At 33.6% G+C, this 15,912-nt stretch overlaps 1 protein-coding gene across 4 annotated transcripts in view; it reads right to left on the reverse strand.

The window, feature by feature from the left end:
* The window catches only part of AGBL1 (AGBL carboxypeptidase 1), an 806,151-nt gene that overhangs the window by 22,697 nt on the left and 767,542 nt on the right, over window positions 1-15,912 (reverse strand). The window contains exon 25 of one of the 4 annotated variants that reach the window (XR_011497363.1): window positions 12,979-13,133. The exons of the other annotated variants lie outside the window; for them this stretch is intronic. The gene's annotated coding sequence lies outside the window, so the exon portion shown is untranslated. The remainder of the gene's footprint in view (window positions 1-12,978; window positions 13,134-15,912) is intronic. 4 annotated transcript variants of the gene reach the window in all.

Below are 15,912 nucleotides of genomic sequence, written 5' to 3' on the forward strand. Positions count from 1 at the left end.
ATAAAAAGGTTAAAGAAGTAGGAGGCCTCCTGTTGAATTATTTTAAAAAATATTCTGAAATATCATCCATTATGTATTTCCCCAAACTTTAAAAGATTTCTTGCGTATCTTTAGAGATGACACAATTAAAGTAGAACTAATCCCATTTCTCCTGAATAAGACAAATGAACAGAGCAATAAAGATCCAATGTGGCTGTGTAAACATCTAATCAATGATCCATTGGCTAAGCTAACTCTGTTCTGAAAATAGAGAAGTTGAGAGAGACTCAGATAAGAATAATGTGCATCATTATTTTGGCTTTGGAAGAAAAAGATAAGGCTGGTGAGAGGAACTTAAAGCAAATGAGAGCAGAGAGCAATGTGTTGAGTGAGGAAAAGAAGGAACAAGCTAGGAAGAAGAGAAGAAGAGAGAGAGCTCATTAATAAACAGGCAAGAGAAATAGTGTTGACTTATCAGTTATCTGAAATATGGACCTTGAGTTTTAATTGATCCCTGCTGAAAAGTCACAAAGCAAAACAGCAAAGGCTCTGAGTGCTTATGTTGTAATGATGATCTCAGAAGCGAATCTCTTTGAAGCAAGAAAGAGAAAATCTATGTGAACTCAGTCCATATGGGGGAATGTGGAACCTCTGGTAAAACCAGAGAACATTCTGTCTCCCACGCAAGGACTTTTACAGGGGAAGAATGCAGATAGAAAGCCTGCATTTGAGTTCACTATTGACCTTTGAACCACTCATTTTAATTGCCTTTTTATATTTATAGATAGACTTAATTTTATCCCTAGACACTAAAATATTTTTATTCAATGGCACAGACATAACCAAGAATGCCTTATATTTTTGTTATGAGTATATGTCCACATATAGAAATATATAGGAAAAAGATTTTTGTGTCTCATGATCAAATATTAGCAAATATTGGGGCTGGCCCCGTGGCCGAGTGGTTGAGTTCGCGCGCTCTGCTGCAGGCGGCCCATTGTTTCGTCGGTTCGAATCCTGGGCGCGGACATGGCACTGCTCGTCAGACCACGCTGAGGCAGCGTCCCACATGCCACAACTAGAGGAACCCACAACGAAGAATACACAACTATGTACCGGGGGGCTTTGGGGAGAAAAAGGAAAAAATAAAATCTTTAAAAAAAAAAAAATATTAGCAAATATTAAAATTTTGCTACATTTTCTTCAGAACTTTAAAAAAATTACAGATTTGTATATATCTGTAATTAAAAACATTAATATATATTATTGTTTTGAGTGTTTAACATTTTAAATATTTGGTATCTTACCATAAGTATCATTTGCAACTTGCTTTCTTCTCTTGGTGTTATATTTTTGAGGTTTATTCACAATGATATTTTTAGATCCAGTTAATTCATTTTAACAGATACATAGTATTCCATTCAGTTCAAAATAAAGTTTATTTATGATAATGATGAATAGTAAAATTATCTGCATGTTTTCGCTATTACAACCTGGATCAAAATAAATATCTTCTTAAAAATCTCCTTGAATATGTATGTGTGAAGTTTTTCTAGGATCGATTTATACAAATGAAAATGCTGGTAAAAAGTTGCATACTGCCTCAATTTTGCATTCAGGTCTTCATCATGATGACTTGTCAACCAATCAGAGATTTATTTTTGTGCATAGCGTAAGGTAGAGATCTATTTGATTTATCATTTTCTATAAACAGCTAATTATTACGGCATCCCCAATTGAACTTTTCCCAGTTAATTTGTAATAGCACTTTTTCTAAACATGTCAAATTCCCCCGCATGTAGACCCGATCCTTGTTTCTGTCTTCTTTATAATTGGTCTACTTGTCTACACCCACGCCAATATCAAATGGTTTTAATTATTTTAACCCGGTGGTCCTCAACCAGGGACTATTTTCTCCCCAGGAGACAGGTGGCAATGTCTGGAGACATTTTTGGTTGGCAGAACTACGGAAGTAGAAGCCAAGGATGCTATTAAACCTGCTACAGTGCACCGACAGTCCCTCACAACAAAGAATTATCTGGTCCAAAATGTCAATAGTTCCAATGCCCAGAAGCCCTGTGATAACCTGATGGTAAGCTGAGAGAGCTGGAATCACACATATTTGAAATCCTTAGTCTTCTCTGCTCCACTACCTTTTAACTTGTTTTTACAGAAGTGTATTGGAGTGCTTGGTTTTTTAATCCTTTGCATGAATTTTAGAATTAGATTCTTAAATTCCAATAAAAACTCTTTTAACATTTTAATTAAATTTATGTTTAACTTATGGATGAATAAAGCAAGAATTGACGGTTTTATTATATTGAGTCTCCCTATTTAGTGTGGTATAGATCTATGCTTATTTTGGCCTTTTTAAAGGCCATTAAATTGCATTTTACATTTTTATTCTGAAAGATTGTTTATATTTTTGTTAGATACATTACAGTATTATGACCTGATGTGTTTTCTTTTATATGGAATTTTTTTTGAGGAAGATTAGCCCTGAGCTAACTACTGCCAATCCTCCTCTTTTTGGTGAGGAAGATTGGCCCTGAGCTAACATCCATGCCCATCCTCCTGTACTTTATATGTGGGATGCCTACCACAGCATGGCGTGCCAAGTGGTGCCATGTCTGCACTGGGGATCCAAACCAGTGAACCCTGGGCTGCCGAAGTGGAACGTGCGAACTTAACTGCTGCGCCACCAGGCTGGCTTTGTATATGGAATTTTTTAAATTACATGTTATTGTTAGTTTTTGCTTATAGAAATGTGATTCATTTTTATATACTGATATTTTACATTATATTATCTATTAATTCAGCAAGTTTTCTGAACTTTCACTATATCAAAATATCTTTCTGTAGATTCTCTTAGACTTTTCTTTGTAGACATTCATCATCTGAGAATAATGAAGAGTTTCTAAATTTCTTCCAATTATGATAGATTTTATTTAATTTTTTTACTCTGTGGTAGTGCTATACCCCTCACTACTTTGTGATGCTAGAGGTGATGGCTGAATTTAACCATAAAGAGTGACATTTTCTGTAGGATTTTAGTAGATATATTTACCAGATTCAGTAAATGTCTTCCTTCAAGATGTCATACGTTATTTAATATGAACTTTAAAAGTTTGTCTTTTAACCTGTTATTGTGTTGAATTAAGATATCAGACTTGATTTTAGATGTCACATGCACAGAATTGAGTTAACTGTACCCCTTGTTTCCTCATTAATAGATGCCCTTCCCATCACGGGCAAAGCTCCTCTAATGTTGCATATCACGTTTTTTTCTTTTCATGCTCCATCACCTTTTCACACTCCAACCTACACACTCACTTTATTTTGGATACTCTGTGCCACTCCAATCCATTTTGTGTATATGTACATATGTGCATATGTGCATATGGTGGTGTATGTTGCATGTGTTTGACTTACATGGTTATTCCATTCAGTTTCTTATTTATTTCACTAATAATATTTTTGAGACACCACTACATTTTTCATTTGAAAATGGAGTTCATTACTTCTGATTGCTAAATAATAATTTATCTTTGACGCACGCGATGGCAAATTTTACGTGTGAACTTGGCTAGACAACGGTGTTGTGTTGATTGGTCAAACATTAAACTAGTTGTTGATAGAAAGGTATCTTTGGAATGTGATTAACTTTTGAAAGCAGTTGGCTTTAAGCAAAGCAGATTACCCGCCAAAACGTGGGCATGGATGGGCCTCATCCAATCAGTTGAAGAGCAAAGAATGAGGTTTCCCAAAGAAGAATTGTGCCTCCAGACTGCAGCATAGAAATTCTACCTGAGCTTCCAGCCCTCGGATTCAAGTCTGCAACACCAACTGTTATCTGAATCTCCAGCCTGCTGACTCGCCCTATGGATTTCACACTTGCTACCCCCACAATCATGTGAGTCAATCCCTTAAAATCAAACACTCTCTCTCTCTCTGGCTATTTTCTAAAACCACGGCTCCAGATCTCACTTCTACCAGCAATTCATACAGGTACCTATTTCTCCACAGCCACAATAAGATACATATTATTGAATTTCAATTTTTTTACTTTTTTTCCGTGGAGGGAAGGCTTGGAATTCCATTTAAGTATATTAAAGATATAACAGAACTGATGTTTAATTTGTCCTCTTCAAAATATGCTTGTTAATATATTTTGAGAAATTAATTTGTTCCATATAATTTTATGTCTTTAATCATGAAAATTTCATAGTACTCTTTCAACACTATCAAAATCTGTTAATTTTTTCATTATATCTATCTTACATTCAGCATTTATTTCATCTCTTTTTCTTAACCATATGTGTCAGACATTTGTCTTTGTCCTTTTAGTTCTTTTAGAAGCCAACATTTAGTTTTGTTTTCACATCTTCTTTTTCTTTCCTTGTTTTTTCCATTTTTTTCCATTATGTTTCTCATTTATTTCTGCTTCCTTATTTGGGTTTGCTCATTTCTATTTGTCACTTTTTGAATTGAACTCTTAGTTTCTGAATTTATTTGTTTCCTGATAGGGGAAGTTAGAGCTGTAGATTTCCTTTTAAATGCTGCTTTTTTTAGCAACTCACTTGTTTTAACCTATGGGTTTTTCCTTTTGGTTGTGTGATTCAACTTTAAGTATTTTCCATTTGTGCTTCAGAATTTTAAAGATTCCACCCATGATGAATATTTAATAAAATTTATTTTAAGTTTAGATATATACGATATTGAAACTTTCTGCCATTTTTAGTGAACTTTTTGCTGGAGTAAACATATGTATAAAATTTGCACAAATCTGAAAGCAAAAATAATAACAGGATTGTGGGGTTTATAAAACACATAGCAGTAAAATGCATGACAGCAATAGCATAAAGACCAGCAGAGGAGAAATGAAAGTATATTTTTGTAAGATTCTTACAATATATGAGAAGTTATATAGTAGAGTTTAGACTATGATAAGTTAAAGATGTATAAGCAAAGATGTATAAATACTAAAGCATCACTAAAATAATAACAGTAATAAGTAATAAGTTGATATTGGATACAATTAATAAGTAAAAAAGGAGATATAATAAAAACATAAAATAATATTCAATTAATCCAAAAAAGTCAAAAAAAGAGGTAAGTGGAATAAATAACAAATGAGAGGGGCTGGCCCTGTGGCACAGCGGTTAAGTTCTCACGTTCCGTTTTGGCAGCCTAGGGTTCGCCAGTTTGGATCCCTGGTGCAGACATGGCACCACTTGGTACGCCATGCTGTGGTAGGCGTCCCACATATAAAGTAGAGGAAGATGGGCATGATGTTAGCTCAGGGCCCGTCTTCCTCAGAGAAAAGAGGAGGATTGGCAGCAGTTAGCTCAGGGCTAATCTTCCTCAAAAATAAATAAATAAATAAAAATAGCAAATGAGAAATGGAAAAAAATAGCAAGGTGGTAACTTTAAATACAACCATATCAATAATTATATTAAGTGTAAATTGTCTAAGAACTTAATTAAAAAGTAGAGATTGTTAGGTTGGACCACATATCAAGACCCCACTATATGCTGCCTGCAAGAAACACACTTTAAACATTAAAAAAAAAAAAGGTTAAAGGTAAAAAAAATGAGAAAAGATATACCATGCTAACACGAATCAAAAGAAAACAGGAATGTCTATTTTAATATCAAAGTAGATTTCAGAGGACAGAATGTTACCACAGGTAAAGAGAGAAATTTCATAATGATAAAAGGGCCATAAACAGGAAATACCAATCCTCAACTTTTATGCACCTAGTAACAGAGTTTGAAAGTATGAGAAGCCAAAATCAATAGATCTGTAAGGCATAAAAGACAAAAATTGCCCAAATAATAATTGCATAGCAGACTAAATTTTCATAATTTTCAGATCAAAAGTATGACATCACTGTCACCCCAGAAGTTCCTCTTTATCCATCTCCTCAGTAATTCCTTTTCCCAAAGTGACCACTTCGCTGATTTCTAATCCCATAAATAAACTGTGCCTTCTCTTAAAATTATTGTAAATCAATTACTGTGATCCTGTGTGTTTGCCTGCTTTCATGCAACATTATATTTGTGGGAATACACATGACATTGTGTATGGTTGTCTTTTGTTCATTTTCATTGCTATATGCTATTCCATTGAATTATTATTGAATATAATATATAATAATATATTCAATATTATATTGAATTATTATATAGAACGTATTTACATATTCTTCTTTTGATCAACATTACAATTGTTTTCTTTCAGGGGCTGTTAGGAATTTTGCTCTCATGGGCATTCTCATACTTGACAATGGATGAGGGTATGTATTCATTTGTCTTGAATATAATAAAAAAAGTAAAATACTTCTATCATAGGGTATGTGGATATGCATCTTTAGTAGATATGTAAAAAAGTTTATCAAGGTGGTTCTGCCCATTAATACTTCCACTAGCTCCCATTCTCACCAATATTCAACATCAGGGCCACGAGGCGGATAAAGCAACTAGGGTAGAAAATTTAAGAAAGTGCTCACTCTCATTGAGTGCTGCACTGTGGTCTCTTGCATGAACCTGAGAGAACTTCTTCTTGAGATTTAGGGCACAAAATTTAAGGAGGCACTTACTTTCAGACTTGTGCAGATCTCTGCACTTTTCAAATTTAAGAGTAAGCACCTTCTTAAATTTTAGATGACTCACTCACCTCCCTCTACTCTCAATCCTGCTTACATGGTCATTCTTTTATACTCTTCTATCTTTTCAGTGGATATGTAGTGCTATTACACTGTGGTTTTTATTTACATTTCCCTGATGGTTAACGATGTTGAGTACATTTTGATATGTTTATGTACCATTTTGGTGTCCTTTTTTGTGAACTGTCTGTTCAAGTCTTTTGTCCAATTTTAATTGAATTAGCTATGTTTCCTGTTATTAATTATTTGAAGTTCTTTTTATATATCCTATATGGATCCTATTTCTTATTCTTTTACAAGTCTTCTCCTACTCTGACTCTCCGTTTTACTCTTGAATGGTTTCTTCTAATAAATACAATTTCTTAATTTTACTTGAGTTTAATTTATTAATATTTTTCCTTTTTGGTTACTGCTTTTCTGTCCTACCCCAAGGCCATTGATTTATTCTATTATGTTTTATTTTAAAAGCTTTATTGTTTTGCCTTTCACCTTTAGATCTACAATGCACTTGAAATTGATGTTAGTGCTTAATGTGAGATCAAGTTCGACATTCTTTATTTATGTATGTATACCAGTTAACTAAGCATCATTTATTAAAATTGTCATCCTCTCCTTCTTCTCCTACAGCAGCATCTTGTCTTGTATCGGATGAACCTACAAAATGTTATCTCTTTAGTCTGTTCCATTGGTCTATCTCTAAAAACTCTACATTAATTTCTATAGCCTTTTAATAAGTCTTGCTTTCTGGTTTTTCAAATTCTCTAGCTCTATTCTTCTTCAAGATTATTTTGGATATTCTTGTCCTTTTTCATTTCCATATAAATTTTAGAATCAGTTTGTAAACCCCACCACACCCCCCAAAAAGGAACCTTTGATATTCTAATTAGAAATGCATTGAATCTATAAATCAATTTGGGGAGAATTGATATCTGTACAATATTAATTATTCCAACCCATGAACATAATATATGATTCCATTTATTTAGTCTTTCTTCAGTTTTTTCAATACTGTTTTGTAGATTGCAGATGAGGAGTCTTGAGAGTTTTCATCAGAATTATTGCTAGGCATTTGATGTTTTTAATTCTGTCATAAATGGTATCATTATTAACATTTTATTTTCTTTGTATTTGTTACCGGTATTTAGAAATACAATTGATGCTTTATAATGGCCTTGTATCAAGCAACCTTGCTAAATTTACTTATTAGTTTTAATATTTCATAGATTTTAAAAATTACGTAAATAATTATGTCAACTGTAAATAAAAGTTGTGTTACAACCTTCCATTTCTTATGCATTGAATTCCTTTTTCTTGCCTTGTTGCACTGGCTAGTAGCTTTGGTAGTGATGATAGCAGGCCTCTTTTTCTGACACTATCTCTAAGGAAAGCTTTTAAGATTTCACCATCACATATGCTTGCTATTGATTCTTTTTTAGAAGCTATTTATTAGATGATGGAATTTACTGTCTAATCATAGATTATTAGGAGGATATTTTGTTATTATCATTAGTAGGTGTTGAATTTTATCAAAAGCTTTCTTTGTTTCTATTGAGATAATTTTGTAATTTTTCTTCTTACTTTATCAATAGGGTATAATATATTAATTGATTTTCAACATTAAACAATATTTACCATCTTGGAATTAACTCAATCTTGCCATGATGTATATATGCAATTGTATATATATATATATATATATATATATATATAATATTTGCATACAATTTACATACACAATAATAGTTTTAATAATAAATAAATGGCAATACATATATGTGTGTGTTTGTGTGCAGTTTTCATTATTGTAATGAAATCTTTGTAAGATTTTTTCTTTTTTTATTTTCTGCTTTATCTCTCCAATCGCACCCCCCCGCCCCCCACCCCGCCGCCAAATAGTTGTATATCTTAGTTGCAGGTCCTTCTAGTTGTGGGATTTTGTAAGATTTTTGAACCAAACTGTGCTGGCCTCATGAAACCATTTGGGAAGTACTTCCTTTTTCTTTAAAATATTCTCTGATATAGTATGTGTCAGTAAGTTTCATGCTCTTTCTTAAATATTTGTACCAATTCACCAGAGAAACCACTTGCCTTAGAAATTTCTTGTGGAAATTTATAGCATTCACATTCAACTTTATTAAATTATAGGATTCTGCAATTTAAAATTTTCCCTTGGTGTTAATTTTGGTAAATTGTGTTTTTTTTCTAGAAATTTATCAATTTAACTTAAATTTCAAATTTATTTTCATAACTCTTCACCCTTGTCCTTCTTCTTGTAGATGTAAAATCTGTGATGGTATCTCTTTTACTATTTCTTATAATAGTATTTTTTTCTTGAAAGTGTTGGTAGAATTCTATAAATTTAATTAGTATTTTCACAAAATCAAATTTGATTTTAATCATTTTCTCTGTCGTGTATTTGTTTTCTATTCCATTAATGTGTCTTATTTCTACTATTTCCTTAATTGAACTTAATTTGGGGTTAATTTCCCCTTCTTCCCCTGTCTTGTTGAGATAGAAGCATAGGTTATTGGTTTTTGATGATTTATTTTTTAAGTGTGTTTGTCTAAAGTTATTTCTCCTCTAAATAGAAATTTAAGTTCATCACACATGTTTTAGTATGGCATATTTTTATTATTAAGTTCAAAATATTTTCTACTTCCCAGGGTGATTTCTTGAATCACTGGTTTCTTTGGAAGTGTATCTTATTTTCCAAAGAGCTAAGAGTTTGATTTTTGTTATTAATTTATAACTCTACTCCACTGTGATCAGAGAACATACTCTGAATACAATAATTCCTTTGAAATGTGCTAAGTTTGTTTTAAGGCCCTGTCCATGGGTACTTTTGATAAGTGTTATGTACAATTTAAAAAATATATACATTTTGTTATCATTGGCTGTAGATTTCTGTATGTTTCTTTTAATTCAGATTTGTCAATCTTGCTGTTTTGATTGGTCATATCCTTGCTGCATTTTTGTTTACTTGTTCTATCAGTTATTGAGTAAGATGCATTAATATCTCCCACCATAATTGTATATTTTTTGTTTTCCATTTTAGTTCTTTCAGGTTTTACTTTATAGATTTTTAAACAATATTATTATACATGCAAAAATTTAGAAGTTTTATATGATCTTGGTAGATTAACACTTGTTATTATGTAGTCTCCCTGTTTTTCTTTAGCAATACTTTTGTCTTAGAGTCTAATTTATTAATATATTTGTCAACTTTCTTTAGATTAGTGCTTGCATGCCATATTGTTTTCTCATCCATCAACTTGCAAGTTTTTGTGTTCTCACATTTACAGAGTGTGTCTTGAAAGCATTATATGGTTGTGGGTTTTTTTTTAATCCAATTTTATGATGTTTGTCTTTTAATTGGATTATTTGGAACATTTAATGCATTAAAATTATCACTTATATTTCAGTGGACAGCTGGTATTTTTGTCATTTTTGTTTCTCCTGTTTTATATTCCTTATTTCTCTCCTTTCTTGTAATTTTTTGTTGAACGCTAGACATCATGTAGGATAAATTTTAGAGGTTTTGCATGGTCTTTCTCCAGTGTACGTGTCTCCTCTATTAGGCGGATTGAGTAGCATCAGAAAAAATTATTTCTCTCAGAGAGGGAGCTTATTCATTTCTGGGTTGCAAGTATCATGACTCTGTTTATTGTTTTTCTCATCCACCTCTGGCGTTTAGCCCTCCAGATCTTTGAGGTGTTTATAAGCCCTTCCTTCTGCCCTTTTTTTTTTTTAACGCACCTAGCTAATTATCATCCCACATTTGCACTGCAAATGCCTTAGAGGAAAACCAGCAAAATGTTGGACTTACCACTCTGAGTCTGCTTCTTCAACAGGATTATGGTCCTCTAGCTTCTGGATTATTTGACAGTTTGAAACGCCTATGTTTGCTTCTTTACTCCCAAGAGTTCCAAAATATTTGCTAGTTTCTTTATGTCATAACAGTGGCCTTCTGCCTGAATTGTCACAAAAAATTTGCAGATTCCTTGAAGGATGAAGTAGTCAAAAAATACAGTCGTACCTCTCTACAATTCCTTTATTTCTGAGATTTTAGCCCTCTGAGTCTTGTTTTCTTAGCAGTTCTCTAATGCCTTCAAATATATATATAATTTCTTTTCGATTCTCTAAACTTTTGCCAATATGAACATTGGTCTGCTGCAATCTGCTCTACCACAAGGGGAATCACGATTCTTAATATTTTATCAGGTTTTTATTCTTTAATTAAGAAAATTCTCTGCCATTATACCTCTAATATTTCTTTGTCTTTTATTAAAAATTATCACCTGTTGGAACTTTTACAAGATTTTTGATAGTTTTTATTCTCTCCTTTCTTTATCAGAGAGTTTAGGCTAGGTCAGCAAACATTTTCTTAAAGGGACAGCTATTTTAGGTTTTGTGGACCATGTAGTGCCTGTCATGACTATTCAACTCTGCTGTTGCAGCATGAGAGAAGCCATAAATATTACATAAAAGAATGGGTTTGGCTATGTTCCAGTGACATTTCATTTACCAAAAGAGGTGGTGGGGTTTATAGACTTTACTTAGTCTAGTCCCTTGACTAGGCTATACTAGTATAACAAATATTCCCCAAATATCAGTGGTCCAAAACATCAAAGATTGATTTCATTTATTTTTTCATTCACTCTAAAAGTTAATTTTAAATTCATCAGAGGGATTCTGCTCATTATAGTTACTCAGGGAACCGAGCTAAGGGACCCTGTTACCATTCAAAGAGAAAAGAACACTCTGGCAACTAGCTGTTTGCTTTAGGAGATACTCATCACATCCATTCATTACTCATTGGCCAGAACTAAGCATGTGATCCAGCCCATGCATAAAGGGACCAGGAAATGCAATCCCATATGTGCTAAGATGGCAGTCAAAGAACAGACACATAATTTCACGAGTGACATTAATGCCTTCTTTTGTGTATTGTAACATATCTTTCATAGTTTTTAAAAAATATTTCCTTCTGACACTAATATCCTTAGATCCATTTTCTTATCTACCAATTCTTGACTCAGATATGTTGACATTTTTGTTTTAAATATCCATTTAAATTTTAATTTGAATGACTACTTTTTATTTCTAAAAGTTCTATATAGTTCCTTTTCAAATCTGCCATTTAAAAATATGGCTCTCTACTTTCCTTGGTGTTTTCTAAACCATCATTTATTTCTTTAACCTCTTTAATAGTTTACAACATAATCCATGGATGTCTATTTGGTGGTGTTTGGTCTAAATCAACTTCCTGTTTCCCACCTCAAGGTGCCACAGTGTCATCACACATGCTTACTCCCAGGGCTCTGAGTTTTCTTCTTGTTTCTGTCACTCTGGTATTTTCACATTAGGATATTCTACCATGTTGCATAATTCAAAGTCCTAATTTCATCTTTTGAGGTAAACGTCAAAGTCAACATAATGTTAATGGGAAAAATCACATAGATGGTTTATACAGAGAAAAATTTAAGCCAAACCAGATAATTACATGTTTCCCCTAAAGTCCATTATCACCAGGTACAGCAAATCCAATACTATATTTTTAACATAAAACCTAAAGGGGTAAAACACATACCTATTCTTTGATAGACCTTCTGTATACATTATTTTATATAATCCTCACAACTTCACAAATTAGGTATTTTTTGAATGAAAAAATAAGATGAGAAATGTAAGACTAACTTGCCCTAAGTCACTCAGTTTGTAAATGGTGAAGCTAAGATTTGAACCATGGACCTCTCTCAATATTATCTGTACTCTTTTGACTATTGCATCCGCATTCCCTTCCTTCAGTGTCATAAAACAAAATCTAATTTTATTTGTTTACTATGTGCAAATGAAATTACAACAAAATATCAAAAAATTTTAAATCAAGAAATACAAAGCTTGCCTAGAATTAGCTCCCTAGGTCCTCCCCCTTCCCACCTGAATGCAGGGTCAGATGGCCATTTTAAATTTCTGCAACTTATCTGCAAATGCTTGACCCTCAGAACAACATAAGCTATAAAATTCATGACATAAAAATCTACTGAAAATAATTGATGAAATACTTGATGCAAATTTTTTAAGGAATAGTAAATATTAAACATCAACAATATAAATTGAGGCCAGGTCTGTAAGACAAGGTTGTCAGGTGTCAGGACTAAAAATTATGCAGATGTGAGTGACTGTCCTTCAATTCTGTGATCATTCAAAGAAATGATTACAATAAGAAATTAAATGTCTGTTCAAACCCAAGAATATGCATAGTCAACAGGAGCCAGGCAGCTTTCTATTCATTAGAATAAACAAAGGGAAACATATATTAGAGATTTACCCCATAACTCTTTCCCATCACCCTTCACCAATTTAGCATTTCATTTCCAAAGAAACAGCAGTGGAGAATCATTGTGTTTGTAGCTGATTCATTCAGTATTCCTTGGCTAGATTTGAGCCCCGGCAGGAAGTAATGCTTGTGTCCTCAGGAAGTCCCTGAAAGAATTTAAAGTCCAAATGAGAAGATGCCACACTGATCTGAGTCATAAGCAGAGGGCATGCCAAAGGTTGAATTAACCCTTAACTTCCTTCTCCACCCCTGTTATCTTTATTAGCATCCCCCAAGATACATCAGCATCAATAATGTAAGCAAATCTATTAATAAATAAATAGAAAGCTTATGGTCTAATGTCTTGATTTACAGAAAGAAGAAACTAAGTAAATGCTTTAAATTATATAAACTAGCATTGGAATAAATTCCACTAGGAAGAAAAAGAAAATCTTAAATGTTACATCCTTAAAACTCAGTGAAGTCTTCAGTTCATGGGAAAAGAATTTGAATTTTTATTAATTTCAGGCGTTTTAATTTTCTGGCAATCAGGCAAGACATCACTTGTGCCTATGAAGTTTCAAGACAAATTTTCCAGAGATCCCTTCCAACCAATAGAGGCCCCTTGGCTCTGTCCATGATGAAATTTTGGGTCCCAACCACTGACCCAGGAGGACTCTATGAATTTACCTTTGAAAGAAATTAGAACTCAGAGTTGGGAGACGCAAGTTATAATCCCAACTTTACCTCAAAATATATGTTTGACTTTGGGCAATTAAGTTAATCTTTCAGAAATTCACATTCTGAAACTGTAAAGTGAGAATTATAATACCTGTCTACTGTTGAGTAGATCAAGTCAGATAACGCACACGAAAGCACTTTAATGTGAAAGTGCTGTATTTCTGGCAAGAATCATTATTCTTTGACTCTGAGCTGCCCTTCAGGTGAATCTACTTGTAAAAACCTTGGTGAGATCCAAAAGTAACTTCTTTAAGTACGGACTCCCTAGACTGCTGACCAGTAAGAATGAAGCAAGCTAGAAAATACGATAAGTAAAAATAAGAAAGACGCACACACACACACACACATCATTCTACCATTCAGTCATTCAAGTTAAAAAATTTGAACACGCTGTAGCAGTTTTTCACTATCTTTTCCCCCACCCTATAAATGGAAATAAATTTTTAAACTGCTTTTTTCGCATCTTGGTATATTGTGACCTCTTTCCATGGTATCAAATATTTTATTTATAACATCTTTTTATCAGCTGCTTACTATGTCATCATTTTATATGAGAATTATAATACTTGTCTATTTGTTTATTACTATGGTTTGTTCATTTACTTTTACATTGTAAATAGTGATATAACACATTTCATGATACTGACGTAGAAATTTCATGATACCATTCACCGGCTTTTGCCCAGGATAGAATAGTTTGCACTTGTTGTCCCACTGTCATTCTTTATAGCATACTCTTTCACCCACAAGTATCTCAGTTTGGGCAATAAATTATATTGTCACTTTATCTTAGTAATCCATAATTATTGCCCTTAGAAAAACTCCTGAAAGTGGAATTGTTGAGTGAAGGATAAATTATACCTGTTTTTTTAAGTAAAGTGAAACATATATTCATCTGTGAAAATGAAGGCATTAAAAATATTCTGATTACATATCTAGGTACTATATATTCTTGGAAAAATTCAAATATGGTCTCTTTGTCCCTTCCTATTTCAGTCCCACCATGAATCCCATATTGCTTTAACACTGCTCAAGCCCTGATCAAAGAGAAGTCCAGTCTAATGATATTTTGAGATATGTCTCTTCATCATCAAGAATGACTTGGCGTTAGCTCCTTGCCTCTTAGCCCGGTATATTTCCAAAGTGCCACCATGCTTTCTCTATAAATGCTGATCCTTCATTCTAGAACATACTTGCCCTCACTCTGTACTTTGAGAAGCCCTTTTCGTTACAATTTTTCTCCTTCCCTGCCATGCTGATCTTGAAGGCTGTGTGTTCCAGAAGGTTGTGTGTAGCTTGACGATAGAACAAAGCTGTTCAATCTATATCAGACTTGGATTTAATGTGAAATAAGCCTTTATTCTGTTAAGCCTCTAAGATTTTAGGGTTGGTATGCTGCAACAGCAAGCATTAATTTTCTTGACTAAAATGAGTATTGGTTCCAAAAATGGGGTCCTGACTTTAGAAAAACCTAATGTACGTGGCATTTGATAAGGGGTTGAGCAGTCAGCTATGCAGAACCTGGTCTGGAAGCTGAAAAGATCATCCATGTTTGACAACGAAAACAGTGAGAACAGGTGTAATGTGTCTTCAGTGCTAGGAAAAAAGAATAAAAACACAGTTGTTACTGGTGATATGTTAGCCACTGCTGTAGATTCAGGAGGGTATTACAAGAAAGAGATGAGCTCAATAAGGAATTAGGCTTTCCAAGCAGAAAGAAATTGGAATGAAACAGAAAGAGTCCAGAAATTTGGGGCCTTGCAGGGTTGGAAAAACTGTTTCAGAAGTTCAAGCAGTAAGAGAAGGAATTGGGAAAGGCTTTGAATGACAAATGTCCAGAATAACCTCTCAGGAGGACAAAGTGATTGGGGGCAAAGATCAGAGTGTGTCTGAGAGCCTTAAGATAGTTTTAATTCAGCTGGGAGAGAGAGGTGTGGGGGCAAAAATAAAAAATAATATAATGGCTCTGAAACTTGTCTCTCTTAAGACATCTGCATGTGGTTCTTGTACATGGACCTGAGGAAAAGTAGATGGATCTGCATCCAATTATGTTTTTGAAGGAATGCATGACCCTAAGAGGCCACGAGCCTAGACAACAAAATGTCTTTGACTGTCTGACACTTCAGACAACCCCAGGATCTCGGAAGAACCCCTCAGACAGCGGAGCCACGGGATACAGAGGAAATGGACAAAGGGGCCTTCCAG

This window comes from Equus asinus, chromosome 2, assembly GCF_041296235.1.
Source record: "Equus asinus isolate D_3611 breed Donkey chromosome 2, EquAss-T2T_v2, whole genome shotgun sequence".
Taxonomy (NCBI): Eukaryota; Metazoa; Chordata; class Mammalia; order Perissodactyla; family Equidae; genus Equus; species Equus asinus.